Source organism: Alligator mississippiensis, chromosome 7, assembly GCF_030867095.1.
Source record: "Alligator mississippiensis isolate rAllMis1 chromosome 7, rAllMis1, whole genome shotgun sequence".
In the NCBI taxonomy this organism is placed as follows: domain Eukaryota; kingdom Metazoa; phylum Chordata; order Crocodylia; family Alligatoridae; genus Alligator; species Alligator mississippiensis.
Window position 1 is genome coordinate 55,823,781 of NC_081830.1, and position 13,331 is coordinate 55,837,111.

Consider the following 13,331-nt stretch of genomic DNA (forward strand, 5'->3'; position numbering starts at 1 on the left):
TGTGTTTTGTAATTTGTCAGTCAATAGTTATTTGAGTGGTAATGAAAACTAATTTTCAGTCTCCAGTCCTTTGGGTTGTGTTAGTTTAAATCATATTTAAGTATAGTTTGCCTGATCAGTGAAGCACAACCAGCATCTATTCTAGATGAGGTCCTACACTTCAGCCTAGTATGAGTTGTAAAACATTTATGCTCAGTTTATACTAAAGAAGGAAACCATACTGAAGTACTGCTAGCATATATACTGTTAAAAAGTGGATGTACCAACAACACTTGTGCACTGCCAGTGTATTTGAGAGTCTTACTGACAAGGGAAATAGTTCTAAATCTATAATGCAGCACCCAATTATGATTAGGGAAATAGCAAGAGTGACTAGAAAGTAGTAATAGTGTCTTGCCTTTAGTTAATCTATTTTAAACTTGGGTTTCCCACTTTGCAGCTTGATACAGAGTAGCCACAGAGAGAACCTACATGCTATTTCGCTGAGCTGATTTTGCCTGAGCATACCCGTTTATGCTATCTTAACAAGACAGTAGCATCACAGCAACCTGAATTTAGGTAAGTCATTGTAAGAAGTAATTATAGTAAATTGAAAAAAATCTTTTGAAAAATCCTCAAAAATGCAGGTAAAAATATTGGATAGTAGAATTCAGAACACATTTATTCAGTGTAGCAGCTGGAAGGAGCTAGACTTTTTTGACATGTGAAATTTAACTTCATTTGTTCCAACTGCTGTGCTGTATTGCTGTAAATAAGTGTCAATACTGTTGGATTTTTGTGAGTTCCTGCACAATTATTACTGCTGGAAAGGCTGCAGGAGGGAAGGCAGAAAAGGCATTAGTGCCTTGAAACAGATGCCTATAGTCTCGGCAAAACTTCCAAAGTCTGTACAAACCACAGTAGATATGTGGGTAAGGCGGAAGTCTGCCCTGCTATACTTACAGAAGGGTTCCAACAGTTAGGAGCCCTGGCTTCAGGAAGCCCTGACTTCTTCCTTCATAAAGGACAATCTGCTTCATAAAAATTCAAGATCCTGATGACTATTGATAATTAAAAAACCCTTTGACATTTGACAAAGATAGAGGGATTACATGGATGCCTTGGCCAGATTCTAATTTTAGCAAGTATATGCCAAAGTACAGTACTTATATATCTAAAACTCCACCTGCGGTTTCGATCTTAATGCTATATATCTCATGTCATACCGGCCTAAACTCTACATCTATAAATGACTATATTTCAGCAGTGCATAAAGTAAGGCCTTTCTACTGTAGATAAAATATACAAAAGTGCTTTTAAAGATGAGGTATGTGCTTTATACATTGAGAGAGAATATTACACACACAGAGTTCTAAATTTTGTATGGTAAATTTATGCATAAGCGGGAGAGTTCCTTTCCACTTCTCTTGTCATGAATTTAGAATAATCATATCTATTGAAAAATATTCCTCTTTGTATTTTGTCCAGGGTCTTATTCCTAAACAAAACGATCTTTTGAAAATCCTGAGAACTCTGTTAACTTAAAACCTGATCCTTCATATCCTTCTATAGGTTTTTCTGAATGATATAAATAGTTCAATAGGAAGATAATGCTTCTTTTGATTCCAGTGGTATTACTCACATGAGCCGGAGTAAGTCATGTGAGTTGTGATTTGCTGAATCATAGTTTAAGTTATCTTGAAATTGTTTGATGAAAAAATCAAGCTTTGGGTTAGAGGGCAAACAGGAAGATGTAAAAGGAATGAAAAATACTTTAATTTCTAGAAAATATTCCTTAAATGGACTCTATTAATAGTACTAAACAAAAATACTTTTAATAAACAGTTCAATATGGTGTATAGACAGCCACAGTTCATTTTCAATGACAATAAAATAAATGTCATTGGCAGTTTAAACCAAATATCAGTTAAATTTAAATTTTTAAATTATACTGGCTATATAAGATACTTGCCAAATTTACCATTTACCTGTTTTTAATAAGTGGTCATAGTACAACTGTTTGCTTATATTTCAGATAGAATTCTGGCCCATAACCTGTTTCCTTAGCAACCATATATGAATAAAAGGTGCCTTACGAAAGCTGCAGACGTGCGTTGGTGAATGCATATTAACCAGTAGAATCTATCTGCATAGTATATGCTCATAGTAATGAATGCGTAGTGAAAATCACCACGACAGAGGTTACCAAGCATGTCCCAAAGCAGATTATTAATTCTCCAAGGGCCTGATCCAAAGCCTGTTGAAGTCAGTGGAAGCCTTTCCAGGCTTTCATGGGCTTTAAATTAACCCAGATTGACTTGACAAAATTACCATACAAATGTATGGTAAAAAGGCCTAATCCTACTAAAGAAAGCCTGGACCACTTGTGAAAGATTCTGAGTACCTACAGTTCCTTTTACTGGTTTTCAGAAGGTGCTCAGTCTTTCCAGGACTGAGACTAGAGCCAGTGTCCAGTAGCGAGATTTATATACTGTACTTGACTTGGAGCCAGTCTTAGGTAAATGGATTTCTCATGAAAACCCCATTGTTTATGGTATTTTTGTTCTACCCAAAGTACCAGGTCTGGAAGTCATGGCAATGAAGTACTATTTTTGTCTTTTAAAAAGTAAGTTATAGAGTTATGAAAGCAGCTACTCATATGGATCGTCTGACATGATTCAAGGACCAGATTGCAACCTTTAGGCAGTTCTCATCCTTTTCATCAAAATAGGAATAGCACTGCTAATTCAAAACAAACAAGCATATCAGGCTTGGTGGAGTCTCCACTGACAAAATTAGGCCACAGACTAGATTTGATGAATTGCTAACAGTTTATTGAGCATTATCAACAATAGAATATACCATAAGCAAAGCCATTTGAAAACTGTAAAAATACAAAAAGGCATAAAAATACTAAATTTCCAGGGGGTTTCTTAATTCCTGTATTTTAAAAAGTAGGTAAAATATGTTTAGCCAAATTCCTCCCTGACAGAACTCACATTGAATTTATGCCAGAGATGTATCTTGCCATTGTTTTAAAATGTTCCTTTATGTGTGGAATGAAAGCTTTCACACTGCTTTTCAGGAAGGCATTAGTCATAAGCATATGCTAGATCCTTAACTAGATCATTACTAGTGGACACATCGGTAAGTGTTTAAATTAAAAACTAAGATGTTAATTATCAGAAATGACAGGGGAGGAAATGCTAGGCTCCCCTCCTCCCCTCTTCGATTTTATTCTGAGAATATTTTTGTTGGGACATGTATAACAAACAGGCTGACTAAAAAACTACTGAAGTCAATGGAAGACTTCTATTGATTTCAGTCAGTTTTGGAACAAGCTCTAACAGAGATGCTATTATATGTAGCGTGAATTTTTTAGAACACTTTGAATATGTTCATAAGTATCCACAAGTACGCCAGAATCTGATATTTATCTTGTTTAACTTTTATTATTGTACAGTATGTTTTTTGATAAAATGTGATCAGGCATAGATACAAGCACAATAACCAAAGCTGTGTGATTTTAAACCAAGTACTGCGTGCTATTTCTACATTATTTTTCTAATTTTAATCAGTCTAATTAGGAAAGCTGTAGGTTCTGAAATGTCTATACAGTTTTAGATCTATAACTTGTTTGACATTTGTTCCACTGTAATAAACTATCTTAGTACATTGACACAATCTCTAATATTATGACTTCACATGCATAAGAAAGGGAACTGTGGAGATACAAGACCGACTCTGGAGACATAGCAGACCCCTCTATAATGCTATACTTAGTGATTGTTTTTAAATTCATAGCAGCTGATTGGATCTGACAACAGAATACATCAAGAGTAACTCTACTGAAATCAGTATAAAGCTCGGGTAAGTGAGAAGGGACCAGATGTTAGCACTTAGTCTTTACATCTTTAATCAGAGCTGAAATCAGTAGCAGTTTTGCATGAGGGAGAACTTCAGGACTGGGCCCAACAGAAGAAGATCTATGGGTCGGGTGTGCAGTCATGCAGTTGAATCCCCTTTTGATTCCTGCTGTACCCCAACTTTAAAAACAATTACCTAAGAGGAACAGTGCAGTTCAATTCAGTCGACACTGAGGGAGTCAGTTGATGTCCTGGCTTATTATAATCTATCTGGTTCCTGCTAATCTGTCTTCACTCCATAGGTGTTAAGACCATCTTTCCTTGTTAATGGTCTTAATGTTCCACTATTCAAACTGTCCTTTCTTCTGCATTTTTGCTGCCTGTTAGCCATGCCTGGTAATGTCTCTCTTCTGTTTCATAGCCCTGCAGACTGTTTTTATTTCAAGCTATAAGTCTTAACTCTGGGGTGATAATATTAACTCAGGTGTAGAAATGACTGAGTGAAGTATCGGCGGCATGGTCAAGATGCTCAAGAAGACTAAATTTCATTTTAAGAATTTGAATAAGAGATGTATCTTTAGCTATAATGCCTACAGAACTAACTAAACCATATCTTTTTACTTTTTTGAATATTTTAACTAGCCTGTTGTGTTTTTACAATTTAATATTATTGAACTAGTGAATTATTGAACATTTCAATAAAGTTATTTGTTTTTCCTTGATCTTAAACTGAATAATACAGTACTAGGCCTGTAGCTTATTAGCAAAGCATCTTGTTTCTCTTTACCTAGAGAAAAATGTGCAGTGTTATATAGGACGATGCACTATCTCATCTGCACCCCCCTTTTAAAAATCCTAGATATACCCATAGGGCCCAGAGCTCTGAGTTATGCCTTCTAGATTCACCAGAACAAGTCCTGTTAACTGCTACTGGCACAACTTGACCAGTGAAAATCTAAAATATGTACTCCAAGCCTGCAGCATGCTCCAACTCTACAGACCACTAGTTGTTAACGCAGAATTGAATTTTGCCTGAGACCAACTGCACATACCTACAATTTTAAAGAGACAGTCATCAATCATGTCACAGTAATCAGTTCAGTGAGAAACTGTGACCAACACAATTTGTTGGATGAGGGAATGTGGAATTTGTATTTTAACTGAAAAAAAATTGGAAAAATGACCCCAAATATTTAATAATTTTCCCCCTATTATATTCCACTGTCCACAGTTATAAAATATATCATAAGCTGCTAGTTGAAACATAACTACTGTGGAAAAATATGATAGACAAAGCTATGTAGTAATGTTCATTTTAATATCATATCAGAAAAATAGGTATCACATTTTAAAATGTGAAATAAATTCTCCATAACATTGTCACATATAAAACTCCCATTTTATAATTCTGAAAAATGTTACAAATGGGCTCAGATATTTGTGGGAGGTTTCCTCAGAAACTGGAAAAGAAAAGATTAAATAGACTACTTCATAGTTTTAATTCTGACAATTAAATGAATAACAGAATATAACATTATTGTCCAAAATGCCTAAGCTGCTTTTTTTTTTAAAGCTATTGAGATATAACAATTAATAAATTTAACAATGAGAATAAAAAGATGAAAAGGAAGATAGGAAAACTTTCAGTTTGTAAGCACAGCTTCATAACTACTGTTGTCTGTGAGCTAAGGTCATAAATGTAGGAGGATGGAAAACGGTTTATCAGCAGAACAAGACTATAACAAACTGAAGATGGAAATAATACTGACACTGTTCAAGAAGAGACACAAGATGCAAGGCCTGCTGAGTTTCTCGTAGCAGTGCAGCAAGTCACGTGTTCATTTTCTTCCTGGCAGAAGTATTTGGCTATATACCAGTTAATGCAATTGCTTGACTTGTTTTCTTTGGACTGGTGAAGAGACAAAGGCTGATTGTTCCTTTCTTAAAACTTGTCTTGTTCATTTTATTAATGGAATTTGCCTACAGTTTCACATAAGATTAATTGTACAAGGCTAACATGCAGGAACAGACTCATTTTGAGGCATGAGCATGGTTCACACTGGCTGGGAGGGATGAGGCAACTGTAGTGATGGCTCTCCTAATTCCCCACCTCTTCCCCCCAATGGAGGTTTGCATAGAAGAAGGAGGAGGAGGAGGAGCAAAGTATCCAGGCTTCATGGATGATACAAATGGAGGCTAGCATGGTGCTCCCTTGAGCTGCTGAGTTCTTCCTACTATTTACTCTGTCATGTCAGAGTAGAGTGGTGCTGCGTGAGAGGCAAGGAAGAAGCTTTGTTTAGGTGCTTTGACCCCAAGAGATGGGGGCAGGAAGCTAGTCAGAAGTTTTTCCTCAGGCAGGCTAAATTCATGAGAAGGTTGTCTCCTCATTGTTAGAGTTGGCACCAACCCAGGCCAAAATCCCACCACTGGTGAGAAATTTGCAAGAGCTGGCAACATTCTATATAGTTTCCACTCTTTTTAACAGGGATACTACCTAACAGACAGTGTGGAACCATTAAGCCATAGTTTCATATACTCTGAAGGAAGGAGTGTCACATGTCATGGCATGCAGATATGAAATTACCTCAAATGAGTAACAAAACATTTAAAGTTCATGACTGTTTTGAAATATCAACTGGGAACAGTATTGTACTACTTCTGGAATTGCACTACTTCTAAAATGGGTTTGCACACTTGCAAACTATTTACAGTGTTTGTGTAATTCTACACTGACACTAGCAAGATTTAGTAAAAGCTCAGTTGGGGACCTGCAGCTTTTCAGCAGGAGCAAGTATGGGGTTTAAAGGAAGTGCCTTGCTTCAGTGAACAGAAAACTTCTAAACTGGAATCCTTCTTGTCAATCAAGAGATGAAACTGTTACACACCAAAGAGCTTCCTTCATAGCATCTGGGTTAGAAGAACAGCCACAGCACCACTGAGCTTTTAGGATGGGTCATGAAACACATGGGATGATTGGATAATTAATAAGGGTTCTACCCCATAAAACAACATGTTTATTATTGTATGTGTAAAAATCATAGTACCAAGACAAATCATCCATGCAAAAGAACAGAATAAAATCCCCGCTCCCTCCCACCCCCACATCTGACTCTAAGCCCCATTCTGCCAAGTCCTTTGAAAACCCAAGCACCTGAGAAAACAGGCTTTGCAGACTATTTCAGACAAAAGAGCAGGACATACTGTATAGGAAGAAGATAACTGTTACTGTGCCTTGAGCTGCAAGCACTTCTCCAAACTAAGTTATTAACTTTTTTATTGTTTAATTTAGGTAATTGTCTGCCTTCCTGACAGTAACAGTGCTCATATTATCATTGCACACTTTGCTAGAAAATTAATTTGATGAAGGCAAGCATAAGAACTAGGACTATTGCTAAAAATGTTCTTAGAAGTTTCATGTTACATTTAGACCATACTAAATCTGTGGAATGTTAAACAGTGTTAAAGTTAGAATGTGTTGTGAGCAGTCTCACATTGAGGGTTAATATTGTTTCTTGCCTGCACAGCTCTAGCTTGACTCAAGAGGCCTACCAAGCAGGGGCATGGCTAGGAACCAGGATATCTGGGGTGCTTGTACACCTGACAGTCGTCATGATGTACACATGATGAAAACATAATTTATATGGCTTAATGGCATCACGCATTACATGTGTGCCAGTTTTGGGGATTTTAAATGACTTTGCATCATTGCAAACTAAACTACATCCAGATGTAGTTTAGTTTGCAATGTTGCAAATTGCAACAGTGCAGCTGTCAGTTCAGCCCCAGCCATGGGAGAGGCAGGCAGGCTCCACAGAAAAAAGGATTGGGCCCCTCTCTGCTTCTACCTTCAGCAGGCACTTCCTGAAGACAGAAGTGATGAAGGGCCCAATCCTTCTTTTTTGGAGGAGGAGGAGGAGCCTGCCCATCTCTCCCATGACTGGAAAGAAAGCTGCCAGCAGGCTGAGCAGCCCATGAGCTGCGGGGGGATCCCAGTCCTTCCCTCTGGGGTGGTGGCACCCCAGGGCTGCCCAGGTGGGCTGCTAGTGGGCCAGGTACTGCCTCAGTTCAGAGGCAGCACCCGGACAGATCTAACTCTTCCCTAAGCCTGCCAGGGCCTCCACACCCTGTGCACTGTCCCTTCTACCTTCCTGCCACCTGGGAGCACCTGAAAACAGGATGGCTTGCCCCTGGGTCAACATGGGAAGGTGGCAGGAGGGAGGCTGGGTGTGCTGGTGGCCTGAGAAAGTCGTGGAGAACGTGCATGGGGCTCTGAAAGCCCACCAAACCTAAGCTTCCCTAAGCCCCCAAGGCTTCCAGTGGCCTGTGCACTGTCCCCACCACCTTCTTCAGCTGCCAACACACCCAGCTGCTCTCCTGCTACCTCTCCACGCTGCCCCAGGAGCAAGCCAGCCTGTTCCTGGGCCGTCCCAGGTAGCAGGAAGGCAGCAGGGACAGAGCACAGGGTGCTGGAAGCCCCTGCAGGTTCAGGGAAGAGCTGGATCCAGCCAGGTGCTGCCTCCAAGCTGGAGTAATGCCTGGGCCTCTAGCAGCCCACCTGGGTGGCCCCAGAGTGCACTGCCACCACAGAAGGAAGGACTGAGGCCCTCCCACAGCTCAAGGGCCACTCAGACCACCAGCAACTTGCCTTTCTCCTCCCCCCCGCCCAGCTGCAGGAGAGGCAGGCAGGCTCTGCCAAAAAAATAAAGAAGTAGGATTGGGCCTTTAGCAGGCACCTGCTAAAGGCAACAAGGGTCCAGTCCTTTCTTTATTTTCCAGTGGAGCCTACCCGAGGCCAGGGGGTGAGCTGCCAGTGGGCTGAGCGGCCCCTGAGCTGTGGGGGGCCCCAGTTCTCTCTGTGGTGGCAGCAACCTCCAGGGCTGGGTGGGTGGCCAGCTAGTGGGCCGGATGCTCCTCCCACTCGGAGGCAGCACCCAACTAGATCCAAGTCCTCCCTCAGTCTACCCACTGTAAACCCACCAGTCACTGCTCCCTGGGCAGGCTCATGGTACAATTGGATTGAGCTGGGTGCTATCTCTGTCCTGGGGCAGCATCCAGCCTCCTAGCATCCCACCCAGGTGGTCCCAGGGGGTGCCACCACCATGGAGGGAAGGATCAGGGCCACTCAGCCAGCCAGCAGCTCGCCCCCTAGCCTCAGGTAGGCTTCAGCTCTGCCAAAAAAAAAAGGATCTGGCCTCTTGCCATAATGTAACAGAAAAATGTAAATGGTGGGTTTCAGTTAAAAACCCACCATTTCAATTTAGAGAACATAAAATAAAACCTTGGGGATGAAACCCCTGTCACATATACAAGCGCTCCTGGGTTCTATCCCTTTTCAAGGGAAGAATGGTGCAGTACCTTCTAGGATGCTGGAGAACTGCAAATTACTCTTTTTTTTACTATGGAGCAGACGGAAGTTATACTAACATAAGGTAAGTAACATGACCCAGACTTAACCCTTGCCTGAACTGGTGTAAATTTCAGATGCTTAGAGGGCACTTAGCAGAACATAATGAACTTTAATATGCAGATGTTTGCATTTTAAATGCCCTTAGTACGTTGTAAGTGTAACATGTAACTTCACCCTTATGTGTAAGTGTGATACTTCTATGAATCTTTTTCTGCATGTTTGAAAAAGGGCATGTTAGAGTAGGACAGAAAGATGGACTTGGAGATGTGTTCAGAGCTCAGAATTATGTTTTTAATGCTGGCCCCACTTTCACATGAGGATCCTAGATGCAGTAATATTTATAAATTATGTACACAGTTCCATATGGGCACACTGCTCTTTAGCATGAAGAGAGGAAAAAGTGAAGTAGACTTACTGGCCAGCCTTTATGCTGTGAAGGAGCACAATACAGATGAGGGTAAATGCAATCCTGATGCTGTATTAGTGACCTCAAGCCAAGGATAGGGGTTCCTGCCCCTCTCCCCCATCCTTTCAGAAAACTTCTAATACAGCCCATTTCATGTACTGAAAATAACAGAATGGCATACATGCTCAGTTCAAGGCAGTTGGGGTAAAATAGTATGTTCAAAGTATACAGTAATATGTGGGAGAGACGAAGACAAGGAACTGAGATCAGTTCCTCCATGACTATCCACAGAGCAGTCTGATTATCTGGCATTATTATTCTAAAGTGTCAGCCAACAATGGCTGTTTTGCTGTCACTGGCTTATAGCTGCATGATATTTGTCTATGTATACAGTATGTAAATCCCTGCACTTGGATTTGCTATTACACTCAATCCCCAGTAGCCATATGCCCACAACAGATATGGTCTCTGCAGTTTCACACTTCACCTAGTGAGACTTTATGCAGTTCCAAAGTGTTTGTGCTTTTTTTTCCAGTGAAAGAATAACTATATTCATTACAGTACCTCTAAAAAGCAGTGTACCAGTCAGCATTTTAATATAAAATTACTGCGAGGTTTATAAAAATTAATATAATATTTACTGTGAGATGGCAATTATAAGACCGGTAGTTAGCCATGTTAGTTAGAAATCATCTATAAGGCAGGGGAGGGTTGCACCATATAAACTAACTTGTTCAGAAACGCATAGGCAATAGCCTAGTTTGTCAGATATAATAATTAGGAACCTACTCAGATCACAACTTCACAATTTTTGCAGAAACCACAAAAACAGTGGTTTCTGCAAACACCAGTAAAATGGCTGGTTCCATAAAATAGGAACCACCTTTTAAGTTATCATCTGGATAATAGAAAAGCTGTTAAGGGTTCTGATGATTAAGAAACACCATTTCAAACCCAACAAAGAATTACCTTGGAATTTAGGGCTGTCAAATTATTTAAAAAAATTATTGTGATTAGTTGTGCGATTTAAAAAATTAGTTGCAATTAATTGTGATTTTAATCGCACAGCTAAAAACTCAAAATTATGCAGGTACTTTGTATAGTTGAGGAAAGGGTGTGGGGTGTCTGGGGGCAATTTGTGAAGGTGTAGGGGGCTGGCTACCTGCTCCAGGCTGGGGCTCTGTGCCCTGCTACTTTTGCCCCAGGAACCATATGCTGGCCACACCACGTGTTTCCTACCCACTGGGCAGCAGGAGGCACAGCTCCCCAAGCACAGATCTGAGGGGCACATGCCCCTCATGCTTTCCCCTGGGGGTGCATGCAGTGGCAAAAGACCCCCCCGCTTGCATCCCTGGACAAGTTGCCCACAGCTCTGTCGCAAGACCCCCCCCGGGGGGGGGGGCCCAGCACCTGCCCCACTCCCTCTCTCACCATGGAGGCCTCGATCTGCCCCTTGCCCCTTTCCTCTCCCTCCACCTCTCCCCCACCACCAACTTACTGGCATGACGTGGTACTGCTCTACATGCTGGGCTGTATTCCTGGTCATATGCAGGCTATGGCTGCTCTGTGTGTCTGTGTCTGTGTCCACACCGCCCCCACCCACTCCCCCAGACATAATAGCCACCTGGAGCCTGCCCCCATGCTGCCCTGCAATCTTCTGCACTGCCACTACTGCCCCACTGGGAGGCCCAGAGGTGGCAAAGCAGAGCCCCAGCACAGGCTGCAAAACTACGTGTGTGATTAATGCGTTAAAAAAATTAACAAATTAATCATGTGTATTAACTACAATTAATTGACCGCCCTAGAATAAATCAAATTAAAATGAGAGGTTTGCTTTATTTCACTCTCATGAACTTTAATACATCATGCTATTCTCCCTGGCAGCCATACTTGATTCCTTATCCTTGCATTGCAAGAGCCATTATTTCATCCATTGTGTAACACAAAGGAAAACAGTTCATTCTTTGTGTGAATTCAGCTCCACCTTGTGGGCAAAGCAAAAGCTACGAGACTACATATGAGTTAGTTTTGCCTTTTTGGGAGATATTTTGAGGATTTTACTGTTTAAAACAATTTATACCTTCAGTGAAGACATTTTAACCCTTAGTTACCAAAACCTTTGTTTGCACTGGGAAATGCATTTTTTTTAAAGTTGCACAATTTGAATTTTGGAGCAAATCCAGTGTTATGGCATTCCTACTTTCTGTTGCTAAAGGGGACACACCCACAGGCTACTAACTTCTCAGGTGAGATAAGTAATCTGCACAAGAAGATGTCAGTTGTACCAACTGATGATAGAATTGAAAAACTCTTTTTGACTGCCTGGAAAAACTTCACTTTGTAATTCCACTATAAGAAGCAAGAGTGAATTGGGGGCAGTAATAAATAAAGTGAAAACAGAATCCTCAGTGAAAGAATGAACAAGGAGCAGCCCACATTTAAGGATCTGAGAGATCTGCCAATATTCACACACTCATTTGCATATTTATCAGGTGCCCCACTCTTTCCTGAATTAATATTGGCAGGGGGGAAGAATCTAGAAACCAGAATCTAGAAACAAGATCACTGAAAATATGTTTAAGAATCTAGAGATGTTCAAGAAGATATAACTCAGAGAAGGGAAGTATTATCCTATGTTTACAAGAAGAATCAAGGTCCCAGAACAGGAAACATGCAAGCGGACTTGTAGCTATACCTTTTTTAATGGTTCAGTAATCCCTTTGCCAATAAACTACAAAGGGGCACAGGTGCAGACTCCATGGGTGCTCCAGGGCTCAAGCACCCACCAAAAAAGATTAGTGGATACTCAGCATGCATGCAGTCACGCTTGCAGACATTAAAAAAAATGCACTTTACTGGAAGAAACAGTGAGTTACTTCAACCCAACTCTGCAGTGTCTGTAAAGATCAGGCACTTCAGCAGCATGCTTTTAGCTAAAGCTGATTCAATCAGCAATTAGGTAAAAGTGCCATAACAGCCCTACTAATGCACCCGATCTTTACAGACACTGCAGAGCTGCTGTCTCTTCTGGGCATGCACAGGGCTTGGCACAGGAACATGCCACATTAAAAGTAAAGTGGTGGGTTTTTGGGGGTGTTTTCAGGTCTGCACCAGCAAAAAACAAAGTTGGCCCTATGCAAAGGGGGGTTCTTGGACTGCTACCTATGTTTATTCTGAGCCAGTGTGTGTCCAAGAATTGAATCTGTAACAAAGGTTTATTTGAATCTATAACAAAGTGTCCTGCCTCTCTGGAGTCAATCACTCAAGCAGTTCCTACAAAGGATTAAAATACCAACAAAAAAGATGTGATGTGGGAGAGGTTATGGCAGCAGACCCTGAAGTAGCAAGATGGAAAACTTCTGTAATAGTGTAGGGTACAAACATGAAATATTTTGTTTGATGTTTTGCCTATCTTACGTCGAAGCATAAAGCCATGCAGTGAAAGCAATTGGTTACATTAGTGAGTCCTAGGGAGACAGACAAACAGCATATACAAAGGTGTTAAGAAACTTTAATAGCTTTTAATAAAATTCAGTTAGTGAATACAAAAATACAACAAATAATATCCTATATATAATTGTATGATATTGTACAATAAAACAGTATCATGTTTTAAGAACTGGGAGAGACCAGCACCTCTTTCAGGTTTCTTATTAAAAAGAAAAGGTAAGAA